We start from the raw sequence: 19765 nt of genomic DNA on the forward strand, positions 1-19765 counted from the left end.
ACCCCACTGTATGGCATTTATAAGAAATTAGTTACAGATACAACAAAGGTAGTTTGAATAGAAAAGAATGAAGTAGTACCCATAATGCAAATATTAATCACAATAGCAGGAGCAGTTACATTAATATGAGATACAGTAGATTTCAAATAAAAGAAAATTGCTTTATACAGTGATGACAATGGATGGATGTGGAAGGTGTAAGGATCCTAAATGTGTACTCACCCAATAAAAGATCTTCAAAGCACATAAGGTAGAAACTGATAGAACTAACAGGGTTACAATCAGATTTGACGATTCAAAACATCAGTATTGCTATCTGAATGAAATCAGCAAGGATACAGAATAACTGAACAACACAGTCCATGGGTATAATCAAACTAACATACATAGAACACCCCGCCCAACAATAGCAGCTGTAGGATAGACTGTCTTCTGGCCCAAAAACAAACCTTAAAAAAAAATGAGTCTTGAAATCATTCAGAAAATGCTTTCTAACCATAGTGGAATAAAGTAGAAATCAATAAGAGGAAGATAATAGGAAAATATCTAGAACCTTGGAAATTAAACAACACATATCTAAATAAGTTATTGGTCAAGTAGGGAGACTTAAAAAAATTTAAAAATACATAAAACAAAATGAAAATATAGCATATCATTATACGGCATATAGTTAGTGCAGAGAATAAAAATTGTGGCATAACATGCTTACATTAGAAATGAGGGAATGTATAAAATCAATAAAGTAAGTGTTTGCATTAGTAAATGTTAAAAAAAACATTAATATAAATTCAAAATAAGTAGAAGAAATGAACACAAGATAAAAGCAGAAGTCAATGGAATTGAAATCAGAAAAGCAATGAAGAAAATAATTAAAACAAAAAAAGCTGCTATAGTAAAAAAATAAAAAGTCAATAAATCAATAAAATTGACAAACCTTCAGAAAGGTAATGCCAGGAGTGAAACAGGAAACAGGAGATACCTCCACACACCCTGTCGCTTTTAATAAGGGAATGCAGCAAACAACACTGCTCAGAAGTTGAAGACTCACAGGAAACAGTCTAGTTCTTGGAAAAACCACCAACTACCAAAGTCACTCAAGATAAAATGACAGTCTGAATAGCCCTGTAATTATTAAGAAAAGTGAATCCACGATTTTAAAAGTTTGACAGTTTTTTAAAAACACGTGTACATGCTATGACCCACAGGTTACATCCTGGATGGTTTTTCCCAGAACACTGAGGACATGTTCACACGGAACCTATAGATGAATGTTTACAGCAGCTTTATTCATAATGACTGAAAACTGGAAATGAGCAGATGCCTTTCAACAAGTGGATGGCTAAATTCGTGATGGTACTTTGAGATCATGGAATACTATGCGACTATTACAAAGAAATATTTTTTCTTTTTTTATTCTTACTATTTTATAATTGTTTTTCATCAAGAAAAGTTCACTCCTTAATCCTCATCACCTTTTTCACCCATCCCTCCACATGCAATTCACAACTGGTAACCATCACTTTGTTCTTGGTCTGTCTCTGTTTCTTGGTTTCTCTCTCTCTCTTTCTCTCTCTTTTCCCCTTTGCTTGTTTGTTTTGTTTCTTAAGTTCCACAAATGAGTAAGATCATATGGTATTTGTCTTTCTCTGACTGACTTACTTTGCTTAGTATTATACTGTCTAGTTCCATCCATGTTTTGGAAATGGCAAGATTTCATTTTTTATGGTTGTGTAATATTCTTTTATATATATATATATATATATATATATACATAAAATATATATGTACATCTCCCATATCTTCTTTATGCATTTATCTATAAATAGACACCTGGGCTCCTTCCATATCTTGGCTATTGTAAATAATGCTGCTATAAACATAGGGATGCATGTATCCCTTTGAATTAGTGCTTTTGTATTTTGGTTGTAAATACTCATTAGTTTGATTACAGGATTCTATCCTGTGACTTTACTGAATTCATTGATCAGTTCTGGTAGTTTTTTGAGTCTTTAGGGTTTTCTACATAAATTCGTGTTATCTGCAAATAGTGAAAGTTTTACTTCTTCCTTACCAATTTGGATGCCTTCTTTTCTTTACATTGTTTAATCACTGTGCAATTGTAAATGGGGTTGTTTTCTTAATTTCTCTTCCTGCTACTTCTTTATTAGGGTGAAGAAATGTAACAAAGTTCTGTATATTAATTTTATGTCCTCCAACTTTACTGAATTTTTTTACCAGTTCTAATAGTTTTTTTTTTTGGGGGGGGGTGAGTCTTTAGGATTTTTGATATATGGTATCACATCATCTACAAATAGTGACAGTTTTACTTCTTCATTACCAATCTGGATGCCTTTTATTTCTCTTCGTTGTCTGACTGCTATGGCTAGGACTTCCAGTACTGTGTTGAATAAAAGCAGTGAGAGTGTACATCCTTAGCTTATTCCTGACCATAGGGGAAAGCTGTCAGGATGATGTTGCCTATGGGTTTTTCATATAAGACTTTTATTATGTTGAGGTATACTCCCTTAGACCTATTTTGTTGAAGGTTTTTATCATCAGTGGATCCGCTCAACCTCGGCCTGCCCTTTGCCACAGCAGAGGAGTTCTTCCCGAAATGGCCCGTGGGCAGCGTCGTGCTCCCCACCTTTGACCCGAGAACCATCTCCCCCTCCTGCCGCTCTACCTCCCTGAGTTCAGCTCCCTCTTGAGCTACGACCCTGAAGTGGTGGTCTCGGTGGGATTTCCTGGGGCTGGCAAGTCCACCTTCCTCCAGGAGCATCTCCTGTTGGCTACATCCCCGTAAACAGGGACACGCTGGGCTCATGGCAGTGCTGTGTGACCACGTGTGAGACTGCTCTAAAGCAAAGGAAATGGGTCGTGATCGACAACACCAACCCAGACCCTCGGAGCGGGGCCAGGTACGTTAAATGTGCCCCAGACGCGGGGGTCCCCTGCCCCTGCTCACCCTTCATGGCCACTTAGAGCAGGTGCACCACAACAACAGGTTCCCGAGAGATGGTAGGCTCCTCTCACGCACCTGTGTCCAACATGGCGATGTACCATTACAGAAAACAGTTGGAGGCCCCCACCCTGGCAGAAGGATTCTCCGCAATCCTGGAAATCCGGTTCTGGCTGAATCTGGAGCCTCCACTGCACCGGCTATACTGCCAGTTCTGGGAGGGCTGAGTGCCAGCACCACCCTACCCCCCGCCCCCCAGTAAATTCTATTTTACTTTTTAAAAAGATGTTGAATTCTTTTTTGGCATCTCTTGAAATGATCTTTTTTTTTTTTTTCACTCTTTCTCTCTTATTGTGACATATGACATTGGTTGTTTTACAAATGTTGAACCACCCTTGCATTCCAGGAATAAATCCCACTTGATCATGGTGTTTGATATTTTAAATGTATTGTTGGATTCAGCTTCCTAATGTTTTGTTGAGGATTTTTGCAACTATGTTCATCACAGATGGTAGTCTGTAGTTCTTTTGTTAAAGTGTCTTTACCTGGGTTTGTTACCAGGGTAATGCTGGCCTCATAGAATTAATTTGGAAGTTTTCCTTCCTCTTCTGTTTTTTGGAATAGTTTGAAAAGAACAGGTATTAACTCTTCTTTAAATAGTTAGTAGAATTCACCTGTATAGCCAACTGGTCCTGGGCTTTTGTTTGTTGGAAGTTTTTGATTACTGATTCAGTTTCTTTGCTGGTTAGTAGTCTGTTTGAGTTTTCTATTTTTTCCTGTTTCATTTTTGGTAGTTTACATGTTTCTAGGAATTTATCCATTTCTTCCAGGTTGTCCAATTTGTTGGCATATAGTTTTTCATAATACTCTCATAATTATATGTATTTCTGTGGTATTAGTTGTTATTTCTCCTTTCTCATTTGTGATCTTATTTATTTGGGTCCTTTCTCCTTTCTTTTTATAAGTCTGGCTAGACATTTATCAACTTTATTAAATTTTCAAAGAACCAGTTCCTCGTTTCATTGATCTGTTCAATTGGGTTTTTTTTTAGCTTCATACCATTATTTCTGCTCTAATCTTTATTATTTCCTTCCTTCTGCTGGCTTTAGGCTTCTTTTGTTCTTGTTCTGGCTCCCTTAGGTGTAAAGCTAGGTTGTTTATTTGAGATTTTTCTTGCATCTCTGAGGTAGGCCTGTATTGCTATGTACTTCCTTCTTAGGACTGCCTAGCCACATCCCAGATGTTTTGGACCGTTGTGTTTTCATTTTTATTTGTTTCCTTTTAATTCCTATTTGTTCTTTGTTCTTGGTTGACCAATTCATTGTTTAGTAGCATGTTATTTAAACTCCATGTATTTGTGCTTTTTCCAGAATTTTTCTTGTGGTTGACTTCTAGTTTCATAATGTTGTGGTCAGAGTAGAGGCATGGTATGACTTCATTTTTTTTTTTTTTTTAATTTGTTGATACTTGTTTTGTGGCCTAGCATGGGATCTGTTCTGGAGAATGCACTTGAAAAGAATGCGTGCTCTGCTGTTTTAGGATGGAAGGTTCTGAGTATGTCTGTTAAATCTGTCTGGTCCAGTGTGTCATTGAAAGTCACTTGTTGATTTTCTGTTTGGACAATCTGTCCATCGACATAAGTGGGATGTTAAGGTCCCATATTATTATTATTGTATTACTATAGATTATTTCCTTTATGTTTGTTATTAACAGTTTTCTGTATTTGGGTGCTCCCATGTTGGGTGCATGAATATTTACAAATGTTATATCCTCTTATTGGATTGTCCTCTTTATTATTATACAGTTTCTTCTTTGTCTCTTGTTACCGTCTTTGTTTTAAAGTCTATTTTATCTGATATAAGTATTGCTACTCTCTCCATCCACTCACTTTCAATGTGCAGATGTCTTTCAGTCTGAAATGAGTCTCTTGTAGGCAGCATATAGATGGGTTTATCTTTTTATCCACTTTGTCACCCTGTGTCTTTTGATTGGGGCATTTAGCCCATTTACATTCAAAGTAATTATTGATAGATATGTATTTAGTGCAGTTTGTTACTTGTTTTGTGGTTGTTTCTATAGATTCTCTCTAATCCTTTCTTTTCTTCCTCTCATGGCTTGCTGGCTTTGTTCAGTTATATACTTGGATTCCTTTCTCTTTATTCTTTGCGTGTCTATTACTGGTTTTTGATTTGTGGATACGATTACATTTGTATATAATATCATCTGTGTATAGCAATCTATATTAAGTTGATGATAATTTAAATTGGAACCCATTCTTTAGTCATCCTCTGTCATGTCTTTAGGTATATGATATGTCCTTTATGTCCTTTTATTTTATAAATCCCTTCACTGATTTTACAGAGATACTTGTTTTTACTGCTTCTGTGTTTTTTTAATTTTCATACTCTCACTTAGGATGTTTCTTTTTCACTCAAAGAGTCACCTGTAATATTTCTGGCTGGGCTGGTTTAGTTTTTGTTTGTCTGGGAAACGCTTAATCTCTCCTCCTCTTCTGAATGACAGCTTTGTTGGGTAGAGTATTCTTGGCTGCAAACTCTTCCCTTTCAGCACTTTGAATATATCATGCTACTCCCTCTGGCCTGCAAAGAGTATGCTGAAAAATCTGCTGATCACCTTATGAGGGTTTCCCCTTGTATGTAACTGTCTTCTTTTCTCTTGCTGCTTTCAAATTATTGTTTTATCTTTATGACTACTTTTTGCCATTTTCATTACTATGCATCTTATTGTGGACCTCCTTGGGTTGAATTATTGGAGGGGTCTTTGTGCCTCCTGGATTTGGATATCTGTTTCCTTCCCCAGATTAGGGATGGTTTCAGTCATTATTTCTTCAAGTGAATTTTCTGCCCCCTTTTCTGAAATCTCTTCTTCTGAGATCCCTATAATGTGAATGTTATTATATTTGATGGAGTCACTGAGTTCCCTATACTGTTCTCAACTTGCATAATTTTCTTTCCTCTCCTTTGCTGAGCTTGACTATTTTCCACGTTTCTGTATTTCAGCTCATTAACTTGTTCCTCTGCTCCATCTAGCCTGCTGTTTATTTGAGGATTTTTATGTTCATTTTTGTGTTCTTGATTTCTGATTTTCTTTTTTAATCTCTGTGTTAAAGGTCTCCATGATGTCCTCCACTCTTTTCAAGTCCAGTGAATATCTTTATGATCATTACTTTAAATTCTCTACCAGGCATATTAATTATATCTCTTTCACTTAGGTCTCTTGCTGTGGTTTGGTCTTATTCTTTCATTTGGGACATATTTCTCTGTCTCCTCATTTTGCCTAACTCTTCATGTCTCTTTCTCTGTGTTAGGAAAGTCAGCTACTTCTTTTGCTCTTAATGATAATAGCCTTATAAAGAAGAGGTCCTGTGGTGCCCAGCAGTGCAGTGTCCCCTGTTTTCCAGGGCCTGGAACTTCAGGGAGTGTCTCCTATGTATGTTACATGTGTTGTACTCTTCAGTCTTAGGCTCTCTTTCCTTCAGTCCACTTGTCTGCAGAGGCTCTCTTTGCCTATTGTGGGTAGTGTTTGGTCTCCAGTAGGGGTGGGACACATTTTAGTAAGGTGCACGGTGGTTTGCTTCTAAAATGAGATCTGCCCCCACTGCCGCTGGAAATGACATACCACAGATCATGCAGGTCAGGAGTTGTGGTGTTGGCAGGCTTTGCCCTGGTCTTCGGGGGGAGAGAATCTAAAGCACTGGTACTGCAGCCAGCATGACTGGGAAGAATGGATCCTCCAAAGGGTGGGGTGGTGGGGCTTGGTGTAAGCAAGTTAGGTAAGAGTGTCAGCACCAGTTCTTTCCTTCAGGTGGCTATTGTTTATGCTGCCAGGGGTGGGGGAGGTGTAGGAGGTAAAGGGTACCTATAACTCCTTTGTTTCTGGAGGAATTCAAACAAATTACTCTCCCTCCCATCTGCCCCATCCCTTTCTCACACTGCTGGTCCCATGCTAGGCTGTTTGTCATTCAGTCTCTTCAAGGGCAGGGAGTTCACTTCCCGAAGCTCCCAGGCTCTCCCAGAGCCAAGCCAGCTGATTTTTAAAATTCCAGTGGATGTAAGAACTCATGAAATTTGGTCCCTCTTGCTTTCAAAGGCAAATGTTATGGGGATTTGTCCTCTTTGATTGTGGCCTCCCCCATGTAAAAGTCTGGTTTTTGTCCTTCATTACACTACCATCCCCCTCCCCACCATGGATGGCCACTGTCTGTTTTGCTCCCAGACAGCATCTTTGCCCATCCTACCTTCTTCAGTGTGGCCTCTTCTCTACCTTTAGTTGTGGAGTTTTGTTGTCCCAGGTTTTAGATTTTTTTCTGGGTTATTTATGATGACGTGTGTTTTATCTAGCTGTATTTATGGGATGAAGTGACCTTAGGGTCCTCCTACTCTGTTCTCTTCCCCCAAAGATCTGTTGATTACATAAAAACCTGTATCAGTCTCTAAAGAATTATGCCATGGGACTAAAAAAAGCCAAACCCAAAGTTCACATACTGTATGATTCCATTCACATAACATTCTAGAAATAACATTATAGCAATGGAGAGCAGATTGGTAGTTGCCAGGGATTTTCAAGAAGAGGTGGGAGTAGGAGGGACATGGGTATTTTCATAAAAAAGGCAACATGAGGGATGCCTGTGGTGATGGAAATGTTCTTCATCTTGTCTGTATCAATATTGGTACTCTGACTTGAATAATGTACTATAGTTTTTCAAGATGTTAACGTTGGGGAGAAAATTGGTAAAAATTACATGGATCTCTGCATTATTTCTTACAACTGCATATGAATCTACAGTCATTTCAAAACAAAAAGTTTAGTTAGAAATATAAGGAAATGAGGGTCAGAAAAATTCTAGGAATTGCCCAAGGCAAACCTTATACAAATTATCAAGATGTAATAGAAGAGAAGGACATAAATTAAGAATCAACCAATCTTATGAAATTATTCATCTAGCAGGCAATGAGATATAAATGTTAAAGAGAGAGGAACAGGTTGCACAAAGGACTTGTCACCTTAAGGTCCAAATAAACAACTGCCTCTAAAAAAAAAAAAAAAAGGACACAATGAATGGAAAAGTGAAAGCAAAGCAATAGAGGACAATAAAAGACCTAAAACGCACTAATAAATTCTGTTTCTGTCCCTGAAATCTTCATCTCTTATCTTGTGTGTTAAAATGACAGTCATCATCTAATTCAAAAAGAAAAAAATTGAATGCCTGTTTCAACTCTTGTGTTAATCCACTCATATTTATAGAGCTAAGAAGGCAGCCAACTCTGGGGTGTCTGGATGGCTCAGTCAGTTAAGCATCTGACTCTTGACTTCGGTTCAAGTCATGAGCTCAGGGTCATGAGATCAAGCCCTTTGTCAGGCTCTGTGCTGGGTGAGGAGCCTGTTTAATATTCTTACTCTCCCTCTTCCCCTCCCCCTCCACTCTGTATACCACTCATGCATGTGCTCTCTCTCTCAAAAAAAAAAAAAAAAAGGCAGCTAATGCTTTTGTGGGCCCTCTTTATGAGCTAATTATGATTCTGAAATACTGATAAATGCTTCTTCCAAGAGTAGCCACTTGATCCTTGGAAGACAGCATTACAACTTGTGATTGATGCTCAGAATGAAGGAATGGAGACCTGGATAGAAGAAATAATATTGCTGAAGAAATCAATTTAAAACATCTTGGCATGTACCCATTTGCAATGAATAATTTATAAATGCAAAAGCAAGAAGTGGCAAAGATACACTAAGAAAGTAGATGAAATGTACATGTGCGTGATTGTGGGTCTGTTTTGCTCAACCAGAAACATGGTTCATAAAATCTTGTCCCTTCTGTGTCAGAGTTATTGGAAGAACGAAATGAGAGAGCCCATTGAAAACACACTGAATATTTAGAAAGCCACTTAATATCAATAAACTTCCTAATTATTGTGTATTTTTTCTTAGGACTCAGAAAGTTTCCATGTTTATCTGTGGATACTTTTTAAAGTATTCAAGTAATTACATTAAATTTGGTGCAGGAAAAAAAAAACAGAAATAAGAGGAGGCAAGAAAATCTAATATTTTTTCTAATTGTATTATGAAATTTATGTTATTCCTTGGGTGCTATTGGTGTGGATCATATTTGCTTTATCTCGTTATTTTGTTGATCCACATCTTCATGTTCTCTCTTTCTCTGTAACTAAAGGACCCGTAATATGCAGTAAGTAATCCACAGCTCATAAATGGAATAATACAGTTAAGGGGTCCTGAAAGATAGTGAGAATCCCTATTGAATAATTTCCAGCCTGACTATAAATTCTGATCATACCCATTGGTAATCTTGATAGTGTGGATCTTAAACAGTGTAGCGTGACGATAGTGCTGTCTTCGGGGCCTTTTGGGTAAATTATTCTTCTTGATGCTATTGTAAAGTGTTGATGAAGCTTTTAATGTATCCCACATGTCACACTTGCAGCATTTCTCATGATTGCTTACTTCTACATAAATAAACTAATGTAATCTTTAAAATCATGAAAATAATCACTATCTAATTAATAGGGGAAGAAACTGCGATCTTATAAGTTTAGTAGAATAGGACAAGGCTTTAAGAAATGATAAAGCAAGTTCTGAAACACTGGAAATGTGACATTAAAGTCAGTGTTTCACTTCCTTTCTCTTACCTCAGGACATCTTTAAAGGATGAACTTTGGACCATTTCATTGTACTTCTGTACACTTGAAAAATAATCAAAAGCAGAATTCTCATTGAAAAAGACTGAGGCACATTATCCTAATAATCATAATAGATGACAAAACTTCTGTAACTGACGATCAGTTTCCAAATCATGGCGTTAGGGCCCCTTCCAGAGCCAGTCACATATATATCTGAAGGAAACAGTTGACATCATTAATAGATTGTTACTCTGATATAAAAATGAACATTTATTTATTCTTTAAGTAATGTGCTTATGTTTATAAACTAATTTCAAGCCATAAATATTTTTCATGCTGTTTTTATCTGAACCAAATGGCATTCTGATACATATCTGTCATCTAATTTATGTTGAACTTGTCTTTATCAAAGAAAGATCAATATTTCTCAGTTAAGAAAAAAAACCAAGGGATGTGTGATCTACTTTAAAAATATTTTTGAATTTTTAAAGGTTAATTATAGTCACCATTTGAGAAATGAGGCATATAAATTAAACACAATCTCTCTAATTTAGACTATACAGACTTTCTGTGCATGGCATCTACACGTCCTTGTGAGGATAGACTCTTACTCCTTTATGGACTTTGAGTCTCTCTCAGTAAGCTGGGTAGGGTCAGAGGGCACAGAAGGTCAGTCATATACAGATGCAAGCCACGGTGAATAAACAAAGCCGTAAGCAGTCATTTCCTAGGTGTGTTGTTAAAAACAGATTGTCTCATAGAAATTAGGAGGAATGCTTCCCAGTAGCTGTTTTAGCATGTTCGATATGCAAGTGTAAGAAGCAAGACTTTGTGAATAAATTATCAGCTTACTATGAGCCTCATTTTGCTTGCTTATAACTTTTCCTTCTTTCCATTAGATCCATTTTTCCTCATTACACTGTTGTTACATTTCAATCTAAAATCTATGATTTACATATGGTCAGAATGAGCTGATCCAAACTTGGAGGTGCATAAATACCTTTGATGAGCAGTCAGAGCCACTTATACTAAACAGAATAAGGCAGCACCAGTCCCAGGGGGAAGAATCATTGCGATTTATTTCAACCTTGAGACTCAAGGTGAATGTTTTAATGTTCCAAAACCATAATGGAATGAACTATAATTGTGTCAAGTTTTCTTTTATTGGAAAGTACATTTTCAGTGGTCTTTTCAAGTAAAGTGCATTGATGCTAACTTAAATGTTTTATGAATTTTGGCAGGATAACAATGATACAAAATTATTAAAAATACATATACGTATGTATACTATGTATATATGTCCACAAATGCACATGTATCTTTGCAATGAAATAGTATTTTTGTTTTTTTAATTTAGTGTTTTTCAGTATTTAGAATTTTTAGTACTTAGTTTATTGTACACATAAGAACAGTTCAAGAACTTGCAGTATTCAAATTCAAAGCCTGATGTAAATCTCAGGGTGATGATAATACAGGATGGATTCTGTTTTTTTTTTTTTTTAAGATTTTATTTATTTATTTGACAGAGAGAGAGACAGCCAGCAAGAGAGGGAACACAAGCAGGGGGAGTGGGAGAGGAAGAAGCAGGCTCCCAGCGGAGGAGCCTGATGCGGGGCTCGATCCCATAAGCCCGGGATCACGCCCTGAGCCAAAGGCAGATGCTTAACGACTGAGCCACCGAGGCGCCCCCAGGATGGATTCTAAAGAGGAAATGAGGGGGATGCCTGGGTGGCACAGTGGGTTAAGCAGCTGCCTTCGGCTCAGGTCATGATCCCAGGGTCCTAAGATCAAGCCCTGCGTCGGGCTCCCTGCTCAGTGGAGAGCCTGTTTCTCCCTGTCCCTCTGTCTGCCACTCTGCCTACTTATGCTCTGTATCTGTCTCTGTCAAATAAATAAATAAATATTTTTTAAAAAATAAGGAAATGATGGAGTTGTTTAAGTTGTTACAATGAGTGATTATTATAATAAGGATTCAGGAGCAGAGAATTGGTTAAAAGTGACCATCTAATACCATTTAAGGGAGATGACTTAAGTCTCTTTTATCATCAGAGACATTTACAAGAAGCAGCTCAAGTTAAATTTCACCTGCTTTTGCAGAATAAGCTAAATTACATTTCACTATTGTTAAATGGTTTTGTCTACTCAGGGAATTTTCAAATCTTGTGTTTAATTTTAACAGCACATTGGACTCCCCATCTTGGACACTACTCTTGAGAAAAAGAAAAGCACTTTATCAAATTAGTGCATTTCAGGCAGTAAGGGGAGAGGAAAAAAACGAATAAATGCATGCAGACATATAGCCATAAATGTGTCACACACACACACACCCATATTCACTTACACATACTTAAAAACCCATTCACATCCTTCGGGATTATAATTCATAAAAGGTTTAATATATAGTAGGTTTTAAAGGACAAGGGAGATTATCTTTTACAACTTCATCTTTTATGGGTTAATATTCTGAGATTAAATGAATTGTCCCTAATTTTACAATCTGAAAATGGCATAGTCAAGATGTTAACAAATGCTTAATTGCACTGGTTAAAATTCAACGTTGTTACAAAACTGCTTTATTTCTTGGTAAAATGCTGATAGTATTTCAGGGCTTATTTTAAAGCTATCAGTCCTAAAATGAAAATTTTACCACAGTAATTTTAAGCATCAAGTTTTATTTTTCTTGTTGAATTTAGTGATTTGCATTTAAATTCAAGTAGGTCCTGTTTACACGAGAGTTATTTTTGAATATTTTGCCTCATAAAGTCAGAGGTTGATAATGATAGTTCTGTAGTGTGTAAAATTTTATTTTACATGATGAGAATTTCTCATCAGAGCTGGTTAAGCCATTGGCTCTTTTGGTTGCATATCCTAGTGAACAAATGAAAGAGAAGTAAGAAAATGAAAGGAGGGGAAAAAAGGAACTGGGTGAAATGTTGGAAGCAGAGGGGTGGAGCAAGGTTTCACGAGATTGGAGGCATACATCTGGAGAGCGGTGGCATCTTGAGCAGAGTTAGTGGGCCATGGGACTTGTAAGAAGCAGCACCGCCCTGAAGGGGAAGAGAGGAGGGGTATGGGGGTGGGAGGAGCAAGTGAGGCAGTTCCCCATCGTCGTGACAGCCTCATCCCAGGACAATAGAGATACTCTGAGGAATGAAGGTGATGAGTCACAGCCCAAGGAGCCACAGCAAGGCTGTGGGCTGGTTGCCATTTAACACGTGACAAACCTGAACACATGTGTGTTTGGCATGAAGTGAGCTCTGTTGAGGGCTTCCCTGCTCAATATAGCTGATTATGGTGAACATGAAAATTTTTACAAAGTAGGGAGAGAATGGAGCACAGAACTGTTATGTCAACGATACCCTTGAGAGGAAAGGTGATCATTTTATCTTCATCAGTTTAGAATTGTTTGGGCTTCCGGAAACAGTCAATAAAATGTTACGCATGGAGAGAGTCATCCTATGTAGCACTTTAGGATTATTCTTGGAAGGTGCTCCACACACGGAAGATGGAATGACAGTGAGGATCACTGGTCACAAGGGAGAGAAAGTGTGGTAGGCTTTTTATTTCAGAGTAAATGAGACAAAGTGAGGCTTAGAAAATTTTGATTACAGATGTGTAATAAAGGAGGTTTTGTGATTCTGTAGCTAGCCCTACTATAAGCAAATTGAGATTAAATATTAAATGATTTATAATTTTATTAATTTAAAATAGAGTGAATGGGGACACCTGGGTGGCTAAGTCTGTGGAGCATCCAACTCTTGATTTTTGCTGAGGTCACACTCTGGGAGTGGTGAGAGGAGCCGCACATGCGCATTGGACTCCATGCTCAGCGGGGAGTCCGCTTCAGATTCCCTCATCTGCCCCACCCCCCACTCGCACACTCTCAATCTCTATCAAATAAAAAAATAAATAAGTCTTTAAAACAAATAAATAAAAATAAAATATATCGAATGATTCTAAAAATACCAGTATTAAAGAAAGGGAATTCCGTCCATTCAAGAAGACCCGTTATTAGATTGAGTACTTTAAAACCAAAGCAGCTGAGTGACTGTGTCATCTGATTTTGCGATTAAAACCATTCAGGCTTAATAGGAAAGAATTTGGGATAGAAATCAGGACTGGATTGAACCTGCAGAAACTCTAAAAATAAAATTCCCCTTATGTCTAGTTGAAAATCCATTGAACAAGAATACTCTTTAAATTAGCCCTGTACTTATTAACGGTATGTACTAAGGAGAGATAAGAAAAGTGAGGATCATTTTTTAATTGGCTGAGACACATGATAAAAGAGTTTTAGAATAAATACAATAGGATTGTGATGAGAGGAAATGAAACAGTAAACAGGATGACAGAATATAAGCAAACCATACTGTCCTTTATCTTTCATACAAATCCATGCCTGACATTTACTCCATTCCCAATTTTAGCAAGGTTCACCATGTTGCAGGAGTGGTGCTAGGTTCTGGGGATAAAATGAGCGAAACAGAATAAAACTCCCTTTGAAAGCATACATATCTGGATTCAAAGAATGACTTCTTCATTAACGTACTCTTTAACCTAGGGTAAGTTAATGAACTTCATGTAGCCTCAGTTACAAAAATGAAAATGATAATTTATGTTTCTCAAGGATAAGTGAAATATTATGTTTTAATTCTTTAGGGTGAAGATCATCTGGCCAATTATCATTATACAGAATTTAAAGATATTGACCAGATACTCACTGTAAGTTTATTCCAAATTCACACACTAAGCATTTAGTATATATCTTCAAGAAAGTGTGATGTAGAAGAGAAATTGTTAAATGTGCTAAATGAAAACGTAAGCATAGCATCATTAGGATTGTGGCTGGCTGTTGATGTGCTATCCAAAAGCCATTCTCAGACCTGTCTTCTTTGTTACCTTCCATAATAAAGCAAGGAGGGAAATCCATGTTTGGCAATCTCCCTGCAAGCTAGATGAGTTATTGGTGAAAATCTGGTGAAAGGCTGCTTTAGAAAGTGTTTTTCTCCATGATGAAAGTAAATTTCCCCTTTTCTGTCCATTCCTTCTTACAAGTCTGAGATGATAATCTAAAGATATAAGGACCACAATTTACAGCAGTTGTCGAGAAACTAGGGCAACAATCAGAATAATTGCCAAAATGCTGGCCAAGATCTCTGGCATAACAGATATTTGCATCAACACTGAAACAGTTTAACTTTATATTTCTGTACATGAGAAAAAATATCATTGTTCCTTGAGAAAATATGAGTCATATATTATATTTTTTAGAATGTCAGTTGTATCTAATTGATGAAAGAGTCATATTAAGGAATGGTCAAGGTTATAATAGGAAGTCTAGAGGAATAATACCTAATGTTTCTGTCTTTGAGGAGGGAAAGGATTTGGGAGTCATTCCTAGAGAAAAGGAGATACAAGTTGAATTTTAAAAAATAAGTAATAGTTCTTTTCCATTTGTAAAAGTTTGCTTGTGGTATGTCTTGTGTGGATTTATTGGGTTTACCTTATTTTGGAGTGCTAAGGTTCTTTAATTTGTAGGTTTCTGTAGTTTGCCAGTTATGGCTGCAGCTATATTTTCTTTGAATTATTGTTATTTTTTTTAAGTCTCACACTTTTACTCCTTTCCTACCTGTGTGCTTAGACACCTAAGTTAGGTCTTTGTTATAGTCTTTGTGGTTTCTAAGGCTCTAGATTTTTTTCCAGTTTATTTTCTCTCTGTTGATCAAATTGCATAATTTCTATTTTTCTACCTTTAACTTCTCCGACTCATTTTACTATTTCCTTCTTTCTGCTGTTGGGCCCATCCATAATTTTTTTTTTTTACTTCAGTTATTATATTTCCAGTTTGAAAATTTCCACTTGACTCCATTTTATATCTTCTATTTCTTGGTGGAAATTTCTGTTTCTTTGCAGAAATTTTACATACTTTTTATTTGATTCAAGAAAAAAATTTGCTTTGAGAGAGAAATGATAATTTAAATGGCAATGTATTTCTCGTCACAAATCAGGAAGGCTGTAAGGAAGTGGCAAAATATTTCTCAAGGACTGGAATAAAATAACTGTCATCAATTCCAGAATCCTATATTCAATGAAAATATACTTCAGGAATGAGGGGAAATCAAAAGATTTTCAGATGAAGGAAAACTAAGAGAGTTGACACCAGAAGATCTATCCTGAGAGAATAGCTAATGAAACACCTCTAAACAGAAAAGAAACAATACAAGAAGGAAATTTAGAACATCAGGAAGGAAAAAAGAACACAGACAATATACTAAGCAACACAATATGGGTAACACAATAGTTACTTTCTTCTTTTGAGGTTTGTAAACTATATTTGTTTGTTAAAGCAAAAGTTTTAATACTAAATCTATAAAGAGGAAATACTTAAGACAATTATAAATGGGAAGAGGTAAAAAGGACCTACAAGGGGGTAACTTTTTTTTTTATGTTTTGCTCAAATTGGCAAAATGACACAGATAGAGAGTAAAAATTTTATATTTATAATATAATGCCTAGAGCAATAATTTAAAAAGCCATATAGACATACACATAAAATCACTACAGATAAATCAAAATGGAATTCTTAAATATACTCAAATAACTCATAGGAAAGTGGGAAAATAAAAACAAAGAAATGAAAAACAGAAATAGTGAACAGAAAACAAGAAATAAAATGGTAGATATAAGCCCTAACATATCAACAATCACATTAAATGTAAGCAGTCTAAATATATCAATTAAATACATAAATGATAGAATGGATTAAAAAATATGACCCAGCTGTCTAGAAGAAATTCACTTCAGATATCATAATATTGGCATGTTGAAGATAAAAGGATAGAAAAATGTATATCATCAAACATTAATAAAAAGAAAGCAAAAATTGCTATTTAATACCAAATAAAACAGACTTCAGAAAAAAGAAAAATTACCAGATACAGAGAGAAATATATAATGATAAAACAGTAATCCACCTAGAATATATAGCAATCCTAAATATGTATGCATCAAACAACAAAGCTGCAAACTACATGGAAAAAACTGATAAAACTGAAAGGAGAAACAAATTTACTATTATATTTGTGGAATTGAACATCTTCTATAAACAGTGGATGGAACTGGACAGAAAATCAGCAAAAATATAGAACTCAACACAATCAACCGAAGGATCTAACAGACATTTATAGAACATACCACACAAGAATTGTATGTTCTTTTAAAATGTCTGTGGAAGAGATACCAAGATATATCAAACCCTAGGTCATAGAACATGGCTGAAAAAATTTAAAATAATTAAAATCATACAGGGTATATTCTCTGATCACAATAGAATAAAACTAGAAATCAATAATAGAAAGATAACTGGACCATTTTCAATGACCTAGAAACTAAACAACATGTTTTGAAATAATACAAGAATAGAGAAAGCCTTAAATAAAATAAAAAAATACATCAAAGTGAATGAAAATGAAAATGAAAATTATTAATAATTGTGAAAAAGCAGAGAAGGAAATCTATAGTGGCAAATGCATATGTTAGAATAAAGAACAAATCTGATATCAATAATCTAAACTTCCACCTTGAAAACATAAAAGAAAAGAAAGCAAAATAAAGCAAACAGGGAAAGGAAGAAATAAAGATAAGCAGAAATCAATGAAATTGAAATAAGAAAATGAACCAGAATATGAATAAAACAAAGAGCTGAGGGGTTTTTTGGGGGGAAAATTAATAAAATTAACAAATGTTTAACAAAACTGACAAAGAAAAACTGAAAACAAAAATTACCACTATCATTTATGAAACAGTTACCTGCAGACATCAGCAAGAAAATGGGGGAATATTTCAAACAATTCTGCACATGTAAGTTTGAAAACATAGCTAAAATGAAGCATTTCCTCTGAGGGGGAAAAAATTCAAATTGTCACAACCCACTCAATATAAAGTAAACTATTTCAATAGTACTATTACATCTATGAGGTAATTTTAACCCATAGTTTAAAAAAAATTCAGCTGATTTCACTGGAGAATTTTAAGAGAACTTTAAGCAATAATTGACTCTAGTTCCATTTAATCTTTTTTGGCAAGTAGAATAGCTTCACTTTATGAAGCTAATCTTATTCTAATACCAAGACCAGACAAATACAAAAAGCACACACAAAACAATTGCAGACCAAAACTTACTATGAATCTATTTTGAATTTATTTATACAAATCATTAACACAATAGTACCAAATAGGAATTGCGATTATGTAAAATGAATTATACATTGTGATACAATAGAGTTTATTTTAGAGATTCAAGACTGGTTCAGTATTCAAAAATCAATCAATGTAATCCACTATGTTTACAGGCTAATGGAGAAGAAAGGTCATGATCATTTAGTCAACATGGAAATAGCCTTTAACAAAATTCACCACCCACTCATGATAACAATCATCAGAAAAGTCTGAATGGAGGGTAACTTTTTCAACTTGATAAAGAGCATCCAAAAAACATACAATAAGCCTCCTACTTAATTTTAAATTTTGAGAAGTAATATGAATTTTGAAAGACTGAATAGAATAAGGCATGGATGTCTGCTCTCACCAGGAAGGCAAGAAAGAGAAATAAAAGGCATACAGATTGGAAAGGAGGAACAAAATTGTACTTATTTGCACATGGCAGATTGCATATTGTCTTAGTCAGTTTGGATTGCTATCACAAAAATACCAGAGAGTGGGTGGCTTAAACAACAAACATTTGTTTCTCACAGTTCCCAGACCCTTTTGCAAATGCGTGTTATCTGGGTTCTGAATTCAGGACTGGATTATGGGAGGGTATGATTGACAGAGAAACAGTGCGGTGCTGGGGCTGGGAGCTGTAGGGGTGGCTTTCTATAGCAGAGCTCGCTGACAGCCACAGAGCTGGAGCTCACCTGGGAACACATACTCAGGGTGGGACTTTTGGAGTTGCTTCTGGAAGCTTAGCCCAGCATCTGTCTTGTCAGCACTCCCAAAACTTCCGGATGCCATTTACTACTTTGTAATTAATCTTTTTCTGTTTCAACCAGCTGGAGTGAAATCTGTTCTCCTCGGCTGAACTTTGACCAACACAAGGCGTGTGTGTGTGTCCTCGTACCTTTGTTCATTTTGCTGGAACAGATGGAGGTGCTAATCTAGAGTTTGAGTTTGGGGAAGAAACTGTGACATATATCCCATTACCAGAGTGCCAACTTGTGGTAGGTGACATCTGGCCTCTATTATTTTTCATGGGAAAATTTCCTATTGCATGAATAGGAATAGGATTTGTTTATTAAGATAACTATGTATCTTTTTCTGAAGTTTAAATCCACCCAGACACTTGGAAATGTGTACCTATTCAGTGTTATAATAAAGCTGTTTTTTAAAAGACATATAGATCCAAATGTTATAGATTCGATTGAATCTGTACTGATATTGCTGATGAATTTATCCTATAAATTCATGCAATTATCATGCAATTATCTTTATTATTTCCTACACACTTTGATGAGTGGGGCTTCAAAGACATAAGAAAAAACATATCCTCATAGCCTCACTTTAAATCCTATGCCAAAGGCATAAGGATGATGTTGAAATTTCAGGGATCAGAGCTTATGTTTGGGCCATTGGGCAGTAGTGGCTAAATTGAGACAATTTTGATACTGTGAAAAATAAAAAGAAAGCTCAAGTTATAACAGGTAGATGAATCAAAGAAAAGTCCCCAGACCGTTGACAGAAGCTGACCACTTGTCATGAAGAGGTTTGACATGGGACCTGGAAGGACAAATTATCACAAACTGGATGTTCCCAAACCAGAGAAATTTATTCTCTCACAGCCTGGAGGCCCGAGGTCTGAAACGACAGGGTGCAGAGTGGCCACTCCTTTCTTGGGGCTCTAGGGGAGGACCCTTCCCTGCCTCTTGCAGCTTGGGGGGGAGGGCGCCAGGTGCTCCCGTCTCTGCCTCCACGTGGCCTCACGTGGCCTCCTCCCCTGTGTGTCCCTGTCTCACCGAATCCCACGAGCTTTGGTACATTGTGTTTTTGTTCTCATTTATCTCAAGTGATTTTCTGATTTCCTTTGTGCTTTCTTCTTGGATCCACTGGCTGGTTAAGCATGTGCTCTTAAATTTCCACACTTGGAATTTCCCAG

Source organism: Ursus americanus, chromosome 27, assembly GCF_024610735.1.
Source record: "Ursus americanus isolate L20-20 chromosome 27, mUrsAme1.1.p, whole genome shotgun sequence".
Taxonomy (NCBI): Eukaryota; Metazoa; Chordata; class Mammalia; order Carnivora; family Ursidae; genus Ursus; species Ursus americanus.